The sequence below is a fragment of the Empidonax traillii genome, unplaced genomic scaffold, assembly GCF_003031625.1.
Source record: "Empidonax traillii isolate 1590-97213 ecotype Southwest subspecies unplaced genomic scaffold, ASM303162v1 scaffold449:size826340, whole genome shotgun sequence".
Lineage (NCBI taxonomy): Eukaryota > Metazoa > Chordata > Aves > Passeriformes > Tyrannidae > Empidonax > Empidonax traillii.
In genome coordinates this window covers 589,565-603,412 of record NW_020955642.1, presented here as the reverse complement: position 1 = coordinate 603,412, position 13,848 = coordinate 589,565, and the positions used below count along the sequence as shown (strand labels likewise).

Below are 13,848 nucleotides of genomic sequence, written 5' to 3'. Positions count from 1 at the left end.
TGCTGACCAGAAAAATCACCCATATATAATATAGAACTGGAAAATAAAATTTTGGTCTGTTTTCATCAAAATTATGTACTTTTAAGCAGTTGCTAATAGGTTTTGCCATAGATGTCTGCAAACTTTCCTCTTCCAAATTTGTCTCCAAAGGCAAGGGGGCCCCCTTTGCAGTGCCATTTCTCTGCAGCAAAGTCCTTGTCTGAAGAGTTTCCTTTGCTCTTCTGCAAAAAGATCTTGCTGGCTGAGCCCACTGTGTTGATAGAGTAATGAGAAGCCTGAGAAAGACCTGCCCTGTAATAAAACATCATGAAATGGGAATCTGAAAATCTGGGGAGCCCAGAGGTTTCATTGTAAGACCAAGGAGAGCACAGACCTGAACCAAGACAAGAGTTTGCTAGAGCAGTGCTGATGCTGACATAGCACACAGGACTGTATCTGGCTGATGTGACTTGGAATGAAAAGGTTATTTCCTCTGCTTATCAGCTCACAGTTCTTCAGTGGTATAAAGAGGTTGTTTACAACAACTTCAGGTGCTAAGTGTTATGGGGCTTCTCTTGCTTTTTTGGGGTGTCTTCAATCTCTTTCTGCTCTTAAGAAGTTAATGACCATCTCAGTGACTCACTTATTTTTGAGCTATTTTTGAGCCTTCCCCTCTCCAAAGTGCAAGGAGATCAGGGAAGCAGCCAAAAGCCCAGATAGTGGAAGCTTCTCAGGTAGATCTAGTAATGCCCTGCAGCCTGAGACATTGGGAGGAGGTGCTCCTGCCTGCAACAAGCTGGGCCTTCCGCTCTTCTCTCTGGGCAGCATGTGCTGCTCTGCTGGGAGCTCCAGGGCTTCAGGAATGGAAAGACCTGACTCCAGCAGTCACTGCAGGGAGCTGGCAGAGGCTCCAGCTCTTTAAAACCTCTTTGTTTCTTTCCAGGAAAGACAGGGAGGAATTGCACTGCGTTTGCATTTAAATATTTGTATTGGCTATTTCCATCCCGCAGTGCCTGTTAGAAGGGTCTCCAAGATCAGCACACCCTTGTCTTTCTGACTTTGCCTCTCCTAGTGACTCAGAAGATGCACAGGACCACATGGGGAGAAGATGGCTTGGGAGGCAGTGTGGGGTGGAAGGAAGACACAGCCTACAGCAGAGGGCCAGCCCAGCTCTGGCTGATCCCTTGCTTTCCCCCTGAGGAGCACAGGCATGACACACAGTGTACACAGGTAGCTCTAAGCCAGCCCTGAATAAGCATAGCGGTGAAAACAGGGAGCTCTGCCCAGGAAAGGCAACAAAGCTCATATAGGCCCGTGTTCTGCCCCTTCTGCCTTTCCCAGCAGCTCCTGGGAAGATCCTGGGAGGGATGGGGCAAATGCAGTAGACTGACCAGATAGTCAGTCTTTGGGGACCTGGATGGATGGAGTTGGGTGGGAGAGAGATGCTCTTCACTGAAAATCAACTCTCCTACATGAGGTGCCAGGACCTCACAGCACTCTGCCTTTCCCTTCCTCCCCCACTGTTTGCCTATGCCTGACCAAAATGTGCCTTTGTTTCAGCATCCCACAGAGGAGATCCAGCTTGCTTCACCTTTTCCCCTGCACTGGCAGGGGTTTTGCAGGTCACTCCAGAGGGATGAATATGTGCAGGTGTGCACAACATGCCTCCCTCGAGGACCCCAGAGACTTAGGGAGCCCCACTCATTGTGCTGAATGAGTACAAACACGCTGTATTTCACCACTGCTCAGGAGAGCCATCCTGTGCCAAGCTGTGCTGGCAGCTGATGCTGTTTGCCTGGCTGAGTCTGTCCACCTGGGATTCCTCTTTGATGGTCTTGAATGAGTTTTGTAAAGCCAGCTGTGCTGGAGCACTGACTCCTGCACCCACGTTTGGCCAGGACAGCCTTGTGGTGAGGAGTTAATTTATTCTAAGCACCTGAAGTGATGCAGGTTGGTATCTAACCCCATCATAAGAAGAACATGGGCCTACTGGAGCAAGTCCAAGGGAGGCCGCAAAGATGCTTGGAGGGTTGGAGCCTCTCTCCTATGAAGACAGGCTCAGAGGGTTGGAGTTGTTCAGCCTGGAGGAGAAAAGGCTACAGGAAGACCTTAGGGCGACTTCCAGTACCTAAAGAGGTTGCAAAAGAGCTGGAGAAGGACTTTTCACAAGGGGTTGTAGTGATAGGACAGGGGGGGATGTTCTTAAGCTGAAGGAGGGTATAAGGAAGAAATTCTTCACTGAGGGTGGCAGTGTACTGACCAAGAGAAGCTGTGAATGTTCCATTCCTGGAAGTGTCCAGGATCAGGTTGGATGGGGCTTGGAGCAACCTGTTCTAGTGGAAGGTGTCCCTGCCCATGGCAGGGGCATTGGAACAAGATGATCTTTAAGATTCCTTAAAACCCAAACTATTCTGTGACTCTATGATCTACTAGTGCTTGCCGATGATCCATAGTTGATATCACCCTACTTCAGGGGTGGACATGTTACCACAGACCCTGGTTCTTGAAGTCTACAGTCCATGGGGACCTCTTAGGACATTTTTTCCAAAGACTGCAGTAGTGTAGTTCACACAAACTAAATGGAAACACACGTGTTACCACAACCATGGCTTTCGAGAGACTCACTGAACATCTGAGAACCTGGAAAAAGGATGGTAGAAATTTCTGTTTCAGTTTCTTAAACCATGGGAAACTTTTCAAAATGTTCAAGTGGTTCAGGCCCCAGAGTATGTAACTGCTTTTGGAAACACGATGAAAGCTCCCACATCACCAACATGCTTTCAAAATGTTTTATCCTTTCAGTTAAGCGACAGTTCACTTAAACTTAGATGAAGATGGGAAGCTGCTTAATCCACTGTAGGTCTGCAGGGAAAACTGCCTGTAGTGGGTTTCTGTGGCTGGGTTTTGGTAGTGGAGGTGGGGGGGGCTACAGGGTTGCTTCTGTTAGAAGCTGCTGGAAGCTTCCCGTCCCATGGAGCCAATGCCAGCCGGCTCCAGGATGGACTTCCTGCCACTGGCCAAGGCTGAGCCAATTAGGAGTAACAGTAACGCCTCTGTGATAACATATTTAGGAACAGAAGAATTCCAGCCAAGGAAAAGCAGAGTGAGAACATGGGAACAACAATGCAGACACCAAGGTCAGGGCAGAAGGAGGGGCAGAAGGTGCTCCAGGCACCAGAGCTGAGGCCCTGCAGCCCATGGTACAGCCCATGGTGGGGTAGCTGTGCCCCTGCAGTCCATGGGGGACCATCGGGGTGCACAGACCCTCCTGCAGCCCATGGGGGACCATCGGGGTGCACAGACCCCCCTGCAGCCCATGGGGGACCATCGGGGTGCACAGACCCCCCTGCAGCCCATGGAGGAGCCCATGCTGGAGCAGGTGGATGCATGAAGGGGGCTGTGACCCCATGGGAGGCCCAGGATGGGACATGGTCCTGCTGGAGACCTGCAGCCTGTGGAGAGGGAAGCCCAGGCTGGAGCAGGTTTTTCCCGGATAGGACTTGTGGTCCCTGTGGGGGACCCACGTCGGTACAGCTCATTCATGAGGAGTGACCCATGGGACGGCAGTTTGGGAAGAACTGCTGCCTGAGGGATGGACTCACACCGGAGAGGTCTGGGAAGGACTGTCTCCTGTGGCAGGGACCCCACAGGAGCAGGGGAAGGACTCCTCTCCCTGAGCAGCAGCAGAAACAACAACTGATCGCAACCCCCATTCCCCGTCCCCCTGCACTGCTGGCAGGGAGGAGGGAGAAGGAGGGGTGGGGGGAAAATGTTTTTAAGATTATTTTACTTCTCACTCTTTTGCTCTGATCCTGTTAGTAATAAATTTAATATTCCCACTTGGAGTCTGTTTTGCCCATGAAAGTGATCAGTAACTGACCTCTCCCAGCTGTTATCTCAACTCATGAATCCTTAGCTGCTTTTTTTCTATCTCTCCTCTGTACAGTTGCAGAGGGAGAGTGAGAAAGTGGCTTTAGTGGGTACCTGGCATCTGGCCAGGGTTAACCCAATACACTACCTTATGAAGATGCAGTATATTAAAATTTGAAAATAGCATTTTCCTCCATTATGAGGTTGACAAAAAGCTAACTCTAATCACTGATGGTAAACTTGGAGATAACATTGGTGGGTTTTAATTCTTGGTACATGACATTTCTTAACACGGCTGCCACTGCCTTTCCCACCTCTCAAGAGAGATAGCATGGCTGGCCTACTTCTTCCACCATCGGAAAAAATGTGTTTCCCCTGAATCTAAACCTGCTTCTATTTATGGGAGCGATGTTACAAGGTCGCAATCAAAGCATAGTTCTTAACAATAAAAAGCAAAACAAAACAAACCCAAAACAAAACTAAAAAGCAAAGCAAACAACAAAAAATTATTATGCTTTCAAAGAGCATGTTTTCCTGGGGTTTGATGTGGTTCTGTTAAACACAGACTTGTTGAGTCATCAACATTTTCTTCTTTACAATCACAGAGGAAATCAAATATGTGCAGTGACTGCGGCATCTTGTATCACTGTATTTTTGTTTCATGGCAAATGTGATTTTAAAAGAGGAGAAAACTTAAGCTTGATGCAATATCTAAATCTTGTTAGTCCTGCATCTCCCCAGCCCACAGAGTATTGATGCTGTAGGCAACGGCCTTCCTCTCCTGCTGTCTCTCAGTTTTGGTTTCTTGCCACAGGAGGCAATTTTTCTGGGTGTTAGTTTTATTTAGACTATTCTGACAGAAATCATCTGGGGTCTTCAGTACCTGTCCGCCCTCTGCTTTGCTCAGTGTAGTGCAGGCATTAGGAACAGAAACCCTCCCCTAAGCTCCCTCTGTGCATCCCTCGGGCAGGTGTTACACCCTAACCAGAGTCACAGGAGAGGGAAAGTCCCACCTCAGGTTATATATATCAACTGAGGGATGGTCCTACTACAAAGTCACCTCTCCAGTTCCTTCAGTTTTCATCCTTCGTTACTCTGACATGAATCAAATGCTGAAATCCTCCCCAATAAGCATCCAATCTTTGTAGCTTTCACAAGTCCCTAAATTGTTACAGAAACCACACAGCCTCTCCCCACTCCACTCTGAGTGATCCTGGGCCCTGGCCAAGATTTTCCCCAAGTTTTTTTATATCTCTGATATAAAAACTGCTGATTTCTCCCTGGCTGGAAGAAGCCACTCATCTCCTCGAAGCATTTGGAGAGCTGAGAATGAAAAGTGAAACCTAAACGCCAAGTGGTCCCGGAGGAACACAGTGCATCCATCCATTCACCCATCTATGTCCGTCCATCCATCCATCCATCTATGTCCGTCCATCCATCCATCCATCCATCCATCCATCCATCCATCCATCCATCCATCCATCCATCCATCTCCGCTCTGCTCGCGAGGACCACATCACCTGGAACAGCAAACCCGAGCTGTTTCGGGGAGGGATTTCCCGGTGCCAGGGACTTTGCCGCATCCGTACGGACGTGTCCAGCAGCCACGGGAAAGCGCTTCCCGCGGGCACCCCGCATCGCAGCCCGGCGGACCTGCCAGGGACGAGCATCCCACCGACCTCTTGTCCCAGTGACCGCCCGGACTGGGACACGCCGGCGCCCGCGGAAATGTCCGCCCGAAACCTGTCCCCAGCCCCAAACGCAACACTCGCACAGAGGCGGCTGCGTCCGAAACCTCCCTGGGGGCCCGGACCCCGCTGCCCGAGCCCATGGGCGGAGCGGGCCGCAGGGAGGAACCAGTCCCCTCCCCAGCCTGGTCCTGGGGATCCCGGCGCGGGAGCCTGGGAGACACCGCTCCGCCGCGGGGGAGCCCCCGCGGACCCGGGACGTTTTCCCCTCGGGCGGAGGCAACCCCGCCGAGCCGAGCCGAGCCGAGCCGAGCCAAACCGAGCCACCCCCGCCCGGTGCGCCCCGCGGCTGCCGGTTCGAACCCCGGCCGTGGCTCATCCCCGCTGTCCGCGGGCTGTGCCCGTCCCCGCGCAGTGCCCGTCCCCCGCGGTCCTCACCTCTGCGCGGCGGCGGGAGGGCGAGCGGCGCCGTCCGGGAGCGGGAGCTGGAGCCGTGATGTCAGGCCCGGGCTCCGCCCTCTGCCCGTGTGCCCGCCGCGGCCGCAGCCACTGCCTCGCTCGGCTCCGCTCGGCTCGGCACAGCCCGGCCCAGCGCGGCTCTGCACGGCCCAGCTCAGTGCCCGGCCCAGCCCTGCCCGCTCCCTCCCTGGGAGCGCAGTGGGAGCGCTGGGACCCCCAGCACCGTCCCGTCCCACTCCCGTGCCGAGGTTAAACACGCACCGACAGGAGGGCACCGCTGCCAGGGCAGCCGGGACGCGGTGTTCATTACAGGCAGGAGTGGAAGGCAGACCTTATTTTCTCTATTTATAAACGCATTTGAAAGCCGGCCAGTGTCTTATTTTAATGGGCGGGTACGTTTTGTTGCGCCTTTGCCCCTGCTATCAGGGGCCGTGCACTTGTTCCGAAAAGCTGTGCCACGAGGCGTGGAGCAGATAATGGTTCTTACCCCCACTCAGGGAAAGAGTTGTCCTGCTGCAACCACCCCAACACAGCCACACGGCCCCGCTCCGATAGACCAGCTCCGATAGACCAGCTGCCGAGAGCTGGCAGTGTCTGCTGGCAAAAGCACTGGGACAAACCCACAGGGACTTGAAAACAAATCCCTTGGGAGCTTTGGTTTGCTCTCTCAGTAGAGGAGAGGAGCATGGAGGGGAGGGACCTGAAGGGATGGTCCCATCTGTCCCAGTGCTGTGGCATAGCTGGGGAGATGCTGGTGTGATCTGTGTTTGTAGCCTGGGTGGAGGGATGTTTAGTGCCTGCAGTTAGGAGGCTTTTCCTAATCTTTGCTGACTGCCATCCCTTCTGTGTCCACCTTGCATATTGGATATGTATTCCTGGGATGAAACAAGCCCCACTTCTTTCCTCTCTCCTGGAAAGGCCATGATTTTAATGATCTCAGCCCATTATCACCAACTGTCTTACACAGACATCTCACCTCCCCTGCCTCTGTGCTGCCTGTAAAACAGGGTCAGCTGCCAGCCAGGGCTGTCCCAGCCTGAAAGGGCACTCACCACCTTCTCAAATCTAAGGAGTGAGAGATATAGAAACCTACTAATATGGGGAAGCAGCAGCAAAGATATGGGATTGCTGGGGAATGCTCCCGTTGGTGGCTCCCAGTGCCTTGGACCCTGGATAAGAGAGAGCTTCAGAGGCTTGGGATGTTCAAGCTCCAAACTTCGAGATGCTGTGAGTTCCTTGGGTATTGGGCAATACTGGAAAGGTGAGAAAACCTATTGGCATGGTTAGAAGGAGGATCATTGGGACAGCTGTACTTCATCACACCTCTGTAAAATCCACCTGTGACTGAACGCAGCTGAGAGATCCAGATTACTCCTTACCTCCTTGCCTGTTGTGGCCCCTGCCTTCTCATGCCTATCTTAATGATAATTTATATGCCATGATAAGCTCTTTGTGGAGACTGAAGGAAAGAAACTGTTGAACTCTCTTGTACCTTCTCTATGTTGTTACCTTCTCTCCCACATTATGTGAAGGACAAATTTTGCCTTTCAATTTATTTACAAGAACCTGTAGTCATTAGCTTGTTTGCCTTGGTCATCACAATACATTTTACAGTTTCTTCTTTAATCTCTCAGGTCTCTGCTGAGCCGTGGCTGCACCAGGTTGGTCTCCCTCTGTACCTTTCCCTTGCATGGGTGAAGGCCCCAGGTTTATGATCACTTCCTTGGTAGGTAATGACCAGCTCTCTGGAGTTCCAGAAACACTGAAATCTGCTTCTTTTTTGTTTGTTTGTTTGTTTGTGATTATTTTTGGTTTTATTTTTGTTTTGGTTTTTATAGTTTCGCTTCCTTTTTGTAAATTAGCAAACTATCCCCATCACTTTCCCCAAAACTTACTCTATTTTTCCACCTGTTTGTCACAGAGAAGCATCTCAGAATAAACACCCATTTTACACCTGTCTCCTCAGACTTTGTCCATGCCACCTCTTTGCTCAGTGGTTTGAACCCTGCAACTCCATTTTGCCTCCAGCCATTTCAGCAGGTAGCTAAAGCCTCCTCAGCTCCCAGACCTTGACTGAACTTATGCTTTGCTCAAGAAATTCCCTTGGGAACTGTCTTTCTGACGAGATGACCTGATATGGCCTTGCAAGCTGGCCTTATTTCTCTTCTACCCAGAGAGACTTAACATGCTGGGACATGCAGGACTTGGCCAGTTTTCTGTGTCTTTATCTGTTTTTTTTTTCCCCTTTCTTCTTGCTGGTCCTGAGCAAGGGCTTTTCCTTGTGTCATCTGGACCCTTCCTCTCACAGCAGTCATCTGTCCTGGCCCATCACTCACTGGTCAGAACTGCAACTCTCTGTCAGCACCATCTGTGTCCCTGTGCCCATCTGGCTGTGCCCTGTCGTCCCCTCAGCCTCAGTGCCAGCTGCACCCCCTCCTCCCTGTTCTTCCCCCCCACAAGGCTGGGCAGTTGCTTTGGATCTGCTCAGGGCTGGGGCTGGCAGGTTCTGCCAGTGCCTGTGTGCCAGCACAGTGTAGCTCTGGTGTGCAGATGAACCTTGACAGCTCCTGGCTGCCAGGCCCCAGAGCCATGGGGAGTCCCACAGTGTCCCTGGGCTCCTGCTGGGATGCCCAAGCCATCTGAGGTGACAGTGTGAAGGGATGCACCAGGCCAGCTCACCTCCTGTCCCACACCTTATCAATAGGGGTGGTGGCCCAGGGCATTCCCCAGGTCTGTTGTACCCAGACAAAAAGTGAGTGGTCCCTAAACCTCCCTGTGCCCCTCCCGCTGGTTGGCTCCCTTGGGTGGGCCATGTGGCACCCCAAGGTCTGGTGTGCACCTGGAGAAGCTCAGGGCAGCAGTGGCTGCACCTGAACAGACCCTGTGACAAAAGCAGAGCTTGGGGACACCACCTCACCCCGCCACTCGCCCTGTCAAGGGAACCAAGCAAGGGAAAGGCTCTGCTTCCCTCTGAAATCCAGACGTAGTAAGTGGCAAACTTACTGCTGGTAAACCTACTGCTGGCAAAACCAACCTATTTGGCGGGACAGAGTAAAGGTTGCTCCTCCTCTGGCCTTCCCAGAGCTGTGTTTTGGGCTGAAATCTGCTTTCTTGGGGCCCAGGGTACAGTTTGGGTTAGGAAATTGGGTTATGAGCACAGCAGGGTTTGCCGGCACAGTGCTCTGGACTGGCATCTGGCCCGGCAGTGCCGAAACTGCCAAGCCAAGAAAGGAGCCGAGGGGCTGGAAAGGTGTGTGTAAAATACTGGCAGGGTAGAATCAATAATGTGTGGTTAATTATTGCCAGTGAGCAGAGGCCAGAAATTCGTTTGGCGCAGTTGTGAAACAGAGGGCACGTGTAGGGGAATGAGCAAAAATGGGCTCTGTAGGGAGCTGTGATGGCTCTGTGAAGTTGAAGCTGGGCAAACAGCATCTTTGTTGGGTGAGGAAGTAGTAGCTTATGCTGTGCCTCAGCTCTGCTGGGGTTATCTGGAAGGACTGGGAGTGATGCTGACACCTGACGGCTCTGGGGACAGAGCTGGCTGAATCTTCATGGAGCTGCAAGGAGGGAGCAGGCAGAGGAAAGCCGTTTGTTGGCAGGTTTCAGGCATGGCAAAGCACTGCTGTGTCTCTCCCAAAGTATCCCAGGTGGGGAGGGATGAACTGTACCCCTACAGCCCTTTTCTCACCTGAGGGCTGTGCAGAGGTGATGGTGGCTGTGTGGTGCTAAAAGTCAGTAGAGGTCTGCAGTCACACCAACCACCTGTCACACCAATCACACCATCAGCCATGTGTCTCTCACTGACGATCCAGAAATACCAATGAAATGCCTGATTTTTGGGCTGGGCTATTGAGGTGAGATGTGGCCGAGTGTGGGTGATTGCACAGACACGCTGGATACTTCCAGCCCGAGCATCCTGCTGAGCACCCTGAGCATAGTTATGCTGCCAGGTGCTCAGGAGGATGCTCGGGCTGGAAGTGTCTGTGCCGGGCTTATGCACACCTGGAGAACCGCGGATTCAGCTTCTGGGCTGGGCCACATGCCCCTCCCTGGGGTCTGGCGGCATTCCCTGGGGAAGTCGGTCGGAAAGAGCAGTTAACGTGGTACTGCCAGAAAACGGCTTCCCGCTGCTAATCAGCTCCCGGCAGGTTATGGCTTTCGCAACTGCCCGGCTTTTCGGAGAAAAGCGTCGTTTATCTGCCCTTCACGGAGGAGACCTGGTAGAGATGCTCCGCGCCGGGGCTCGTCTCCGCCTGTCATGCAGGCGCCATCTAGTAGGAAAAGGAGAAAAAGACCAAAAACCAAGGAAGGTGAATGTAGAAATGCAGTTTCTTTCTGGGAAAACTGTTTAATCCGGCACAAAGCTGCTCTGGGGCATGGTTCTGGTGCTGAGCCCGTGATGCGGGTACTCACAGCAGAATTCACTGCATGAGAAGTCCAGGATGGATCTGGATTTACTAGGTCTAAAAGTAGACTTTGACATAAAGAATCATTTACAGGGAGCTCCTTGATAATATTGTCAGGGCTGAATTTGGTTTATTAGCTGAATAGTTTAATTATTTGCTTTAGCTCTGGTGGATTGTAGATGCTCCTGTTTCCAGCACTAATGTCATCCTATTAGCTGGAGCTTTACTTACAGTTGAAAACCTCTCCCTTCCACCTGTGCATGTATGGTTTCACATCATGGAGGTATCTGCTTTGGTCATATCTCATGATTTTACAACAAATCCCATACTGCTGTTGTCATCTTTTAACAGTCACACGGATTTTCACTGTGATTTCCCAGCCCTAGGGGTTTGCCAGGGAAAACCTCCTATGGTGAAACAAAAAGGGCCTATAGCACTAATATCCTTTAAACAGGAAAAAAAATAAAATCATGATTTTATACCAATCTTGTGATTTTTATGCAGTTTGGCTCTCCCTTTGCCATGTGGGGAGCTGATAATACTGGATGTCTGTTATCTGCTGCACATGAATTCCTGCTGGCAGGCGGGCTGTCCTCTGCCGTGGATACATGGATGCACAGCCCCCTGCAGCAGGTCTCTGTGATATGTGTGTGCTGTGGCAAGTCCTGCTTGAGGCGTGTCACCCTCTGGCCTTTCCCCTTCATTTCCCAGAATATCAAGAACTGGAGGCCAGGGATTCTGCAGTGACGTCACCGTCACTGGGGTCCAGTGGCTTCACCCTGCCAGGGACTGCACAAGCATCATTGCCCTTTGCCTAGAGCAGAACCTTAATTCATCTCCAATTTCACAGATAAAAGCCTGAATTAATTAAAGAAGAGAATAGAAACCACTTTGATTTCCAGAACACCGGAAACTCCTAATTATCACAGCTCCCAAAAGCACTGCTATAATTAAGGGGCTATTGCTGTTCCCACTGCAGACCCAGTTTTTGCAGGGATTTACAAATGGCACCTAAATTTTTTGCTTTTGGTGAAGTACAGCGACTCAGGGCATGGATTCTGGCTCCAGGTGCATCCCCGTAAATCAACCAGAACACCGCTGGAACAGTGTTTAATTCCCCCATGGATTTCTTATTAGAAATCCAGAGTCCCCAGTGGCAGTGTGCTACAGACAGCGTCTGCTCTCCAATTATACTCTGATTATACAAAATAATAAAACTGGGGGACTTTTTTTTTTCTTGCCTTCTGGTCTTTCCGTCTTTGAAATACACTTGGGGGCTGTTTCTAGCTTTTTTATCATAACCAGCATTTATTAGTATTTAAAAAAGGTGGTGGAAACTGAATTTCTCACCTGATCTCTGGTCCTCTGGTTCCTGTAACCTTTCCAGAAGTGCTGAAAGCATCGTGACGACACTGATGGTGCAACGGCCAGACTTTGCTACAGCGTGAAAGTGGCAAAACACCCCTAAATGCAATAACTGAGCAAATCTCACAGGAGCACTTGCCCTGCAAATGCCAGGTCTCGTGGTTCCTGGGCAGGGCAGACTGCTCCCAGCTGCCTTTTGTGTCAGACAACGGGCCAGGTAAAGGTGTAGTTAACAATATACATCACCTCGGTGCGCTCAGCTTTATCCTTGGGCTGCTGCAACGTTCCTGTCTTTATCCTGTAACAGGTTTAGATTAGGAAGAAATTCTTCATTGTGAGGGTGGTGAGACACTGGCGCAGGCTGCCCAGAGAAGCTGTGGATGCCCCATCCTTAGAAGTGTTCAAGGTAAGGTTGGATGGGGCACTGAGCAGCCTGCTCTTACAGACGGTTGTTCCTGCCCATGGCAGGAGGGTTGGAACGAGATGATCTTTAAAGTGCCTTCCAACCCAAACCATTCTGTGATTCTCTATTCCATGACCACTTTACTAAGCGTTGTCTGAAGTCTGCCCACTGCCAACAGTTTTCTTGATGGGTGGCAGCTTCACCACCAAGGTGGTTCTTCAGCTCTCTGGGTCCTTCGCAACTATACACAAAACAGTCCCTAAAATTCTCATCCCTTTTGTCAGCTCCTTTGCTTCTCTTTTGAATGGCTCTGGTTTTCCCCAGCTCCCCTCGTCCTGACCAGAGGCAGTGTCTGGCTCCAACATCAGGCAGAGGCAGGTAACCAGTGGAAAACACATTTCCCCTCCCAGCAGCTTCCTTTTAGTAGCCATCACTCGTGTATGGGCAGCACAGACATGCTTCAAGATCAGACCAAGCCATGGCTCTGCTCTTCCACCGTTGCTGAAAATTGGTTTTGTTTAGAAAAATGTCACCAGCTTGGGGAAAAAAATAAAGAAAAAATTAAAAAAGGAATGTGAAAGGAACAAGTGCAAAATTTGCCTGTATTAGACATGCAGGGAAGCATTGGAAGTTAAGAAGATCACAGACAATTGAATTTAATTGAAAAATAAGATTAAACAGAATGAGACTTGAATATGAAGAGCTAATTTGAATTAAAGAAACAAGCTGATTGCCTGAAGAATGAAGGAGGAGGATTAAAATGATTTTATTTTGCATCTGGGTTCCAGCTCTGTTTATATAGGATAACTTATAAAAAAAACCCCAACCACCACCCTCAAAGTAGCTTTACACTTGATGAAATTACAACTTTTTTTGAGATGGTCACAGTGCATAGGGGAGTGGTTGATCTACTCAGTTGATCTCATGGGCCTGGGGGAGATTTGACGTATGTATGGCAAAATGGGAGAGTTTGGTCCAAGACTTATGGCTTCCCAGCATCATCTCAGGTATGAGGTAGGTCTCAGGTAGCAAAGTCTGCAGTTCCCACCTTATGGGGTGGGAGCAAAACCCAAACCCCAAGGCAAACCAGGGGTTCAGTGACAGGTGAACCTTGCCTCAGGAAAGGCAGTGGAAAGAACTGTTCCAGGACTGTCAAAATCCGGTGCAAGTGGCTCTGAGAAGAAGCTACAGCGTCAGGCAGCTCTGGCAGCTCATGCACAGTGGTTGAGGTTGGGCTCTGCTCCCATACCAGCTCCTGAAAGCAAAATGAGTAAGAAAATAGTTTTAGGGAAAATAAATAGTCTGTATTCACAGCACAAACAGGAAAATTATATACAGGCAAGCAGCACAAATGGGAAAAATGAGAGCTTAATTTACAGTGTTTTTTAGGTTTAGAGGCGTCTTTATTCCAAGGGAGTTCTCCTGAAAGTGGCAAAATGGTTTAGTGCATCCCTCCAGCCCGCCAGCTTTCTTAATTTCCACTTGGCTGCTGCTCCCTCTGCTACAGCATATCCAACCACCAGCACCCTCCTTCCCACTGAACAGCCCCATCGGCAACGGTGAGGCTCTTACGGCCACATTCCCCTGCTTCCCGCAGCCGGGCAGGATCTGTCCTCAGTGGGATGGCCCCGTCTAGGAGCCCATGCTTTGCCACTGGCTGACTGTTGTGTCGGGAGCA

General features: G+C 50.7%; 1 protein-coding gene across 4 annotated transcripts in view; it reads right to left on the bottom strand.

Annotated features, from left to right (window-relative positions):
• The window catches only part of STEAP3 (STEAP3 metalloreductase), a 27,201-nt gene extending 20,591 nt beyond the window's left edge, over positions 1–6,610 (bottom strand). For 2 of the 4 annotated variants that reach the window (XM_027895113.1, XM_027895116.1), the window contains exon 1: positions 5,976–6,079. The gene's annotated coding sequence lies outside the window, so the exon portion shown is untranslated. Of the gene's footprint in view, positions 1–635; positions 872–5,975; positions 6,080–6,483 lie in introns of those variants that run through there. The other 2 variants (XM_027895114.1, XM_027895115.1) reach the window with 2 other exon arrangements.
• Positions 6,611–13,848: the final 7,238 nt, after the last annotated feature.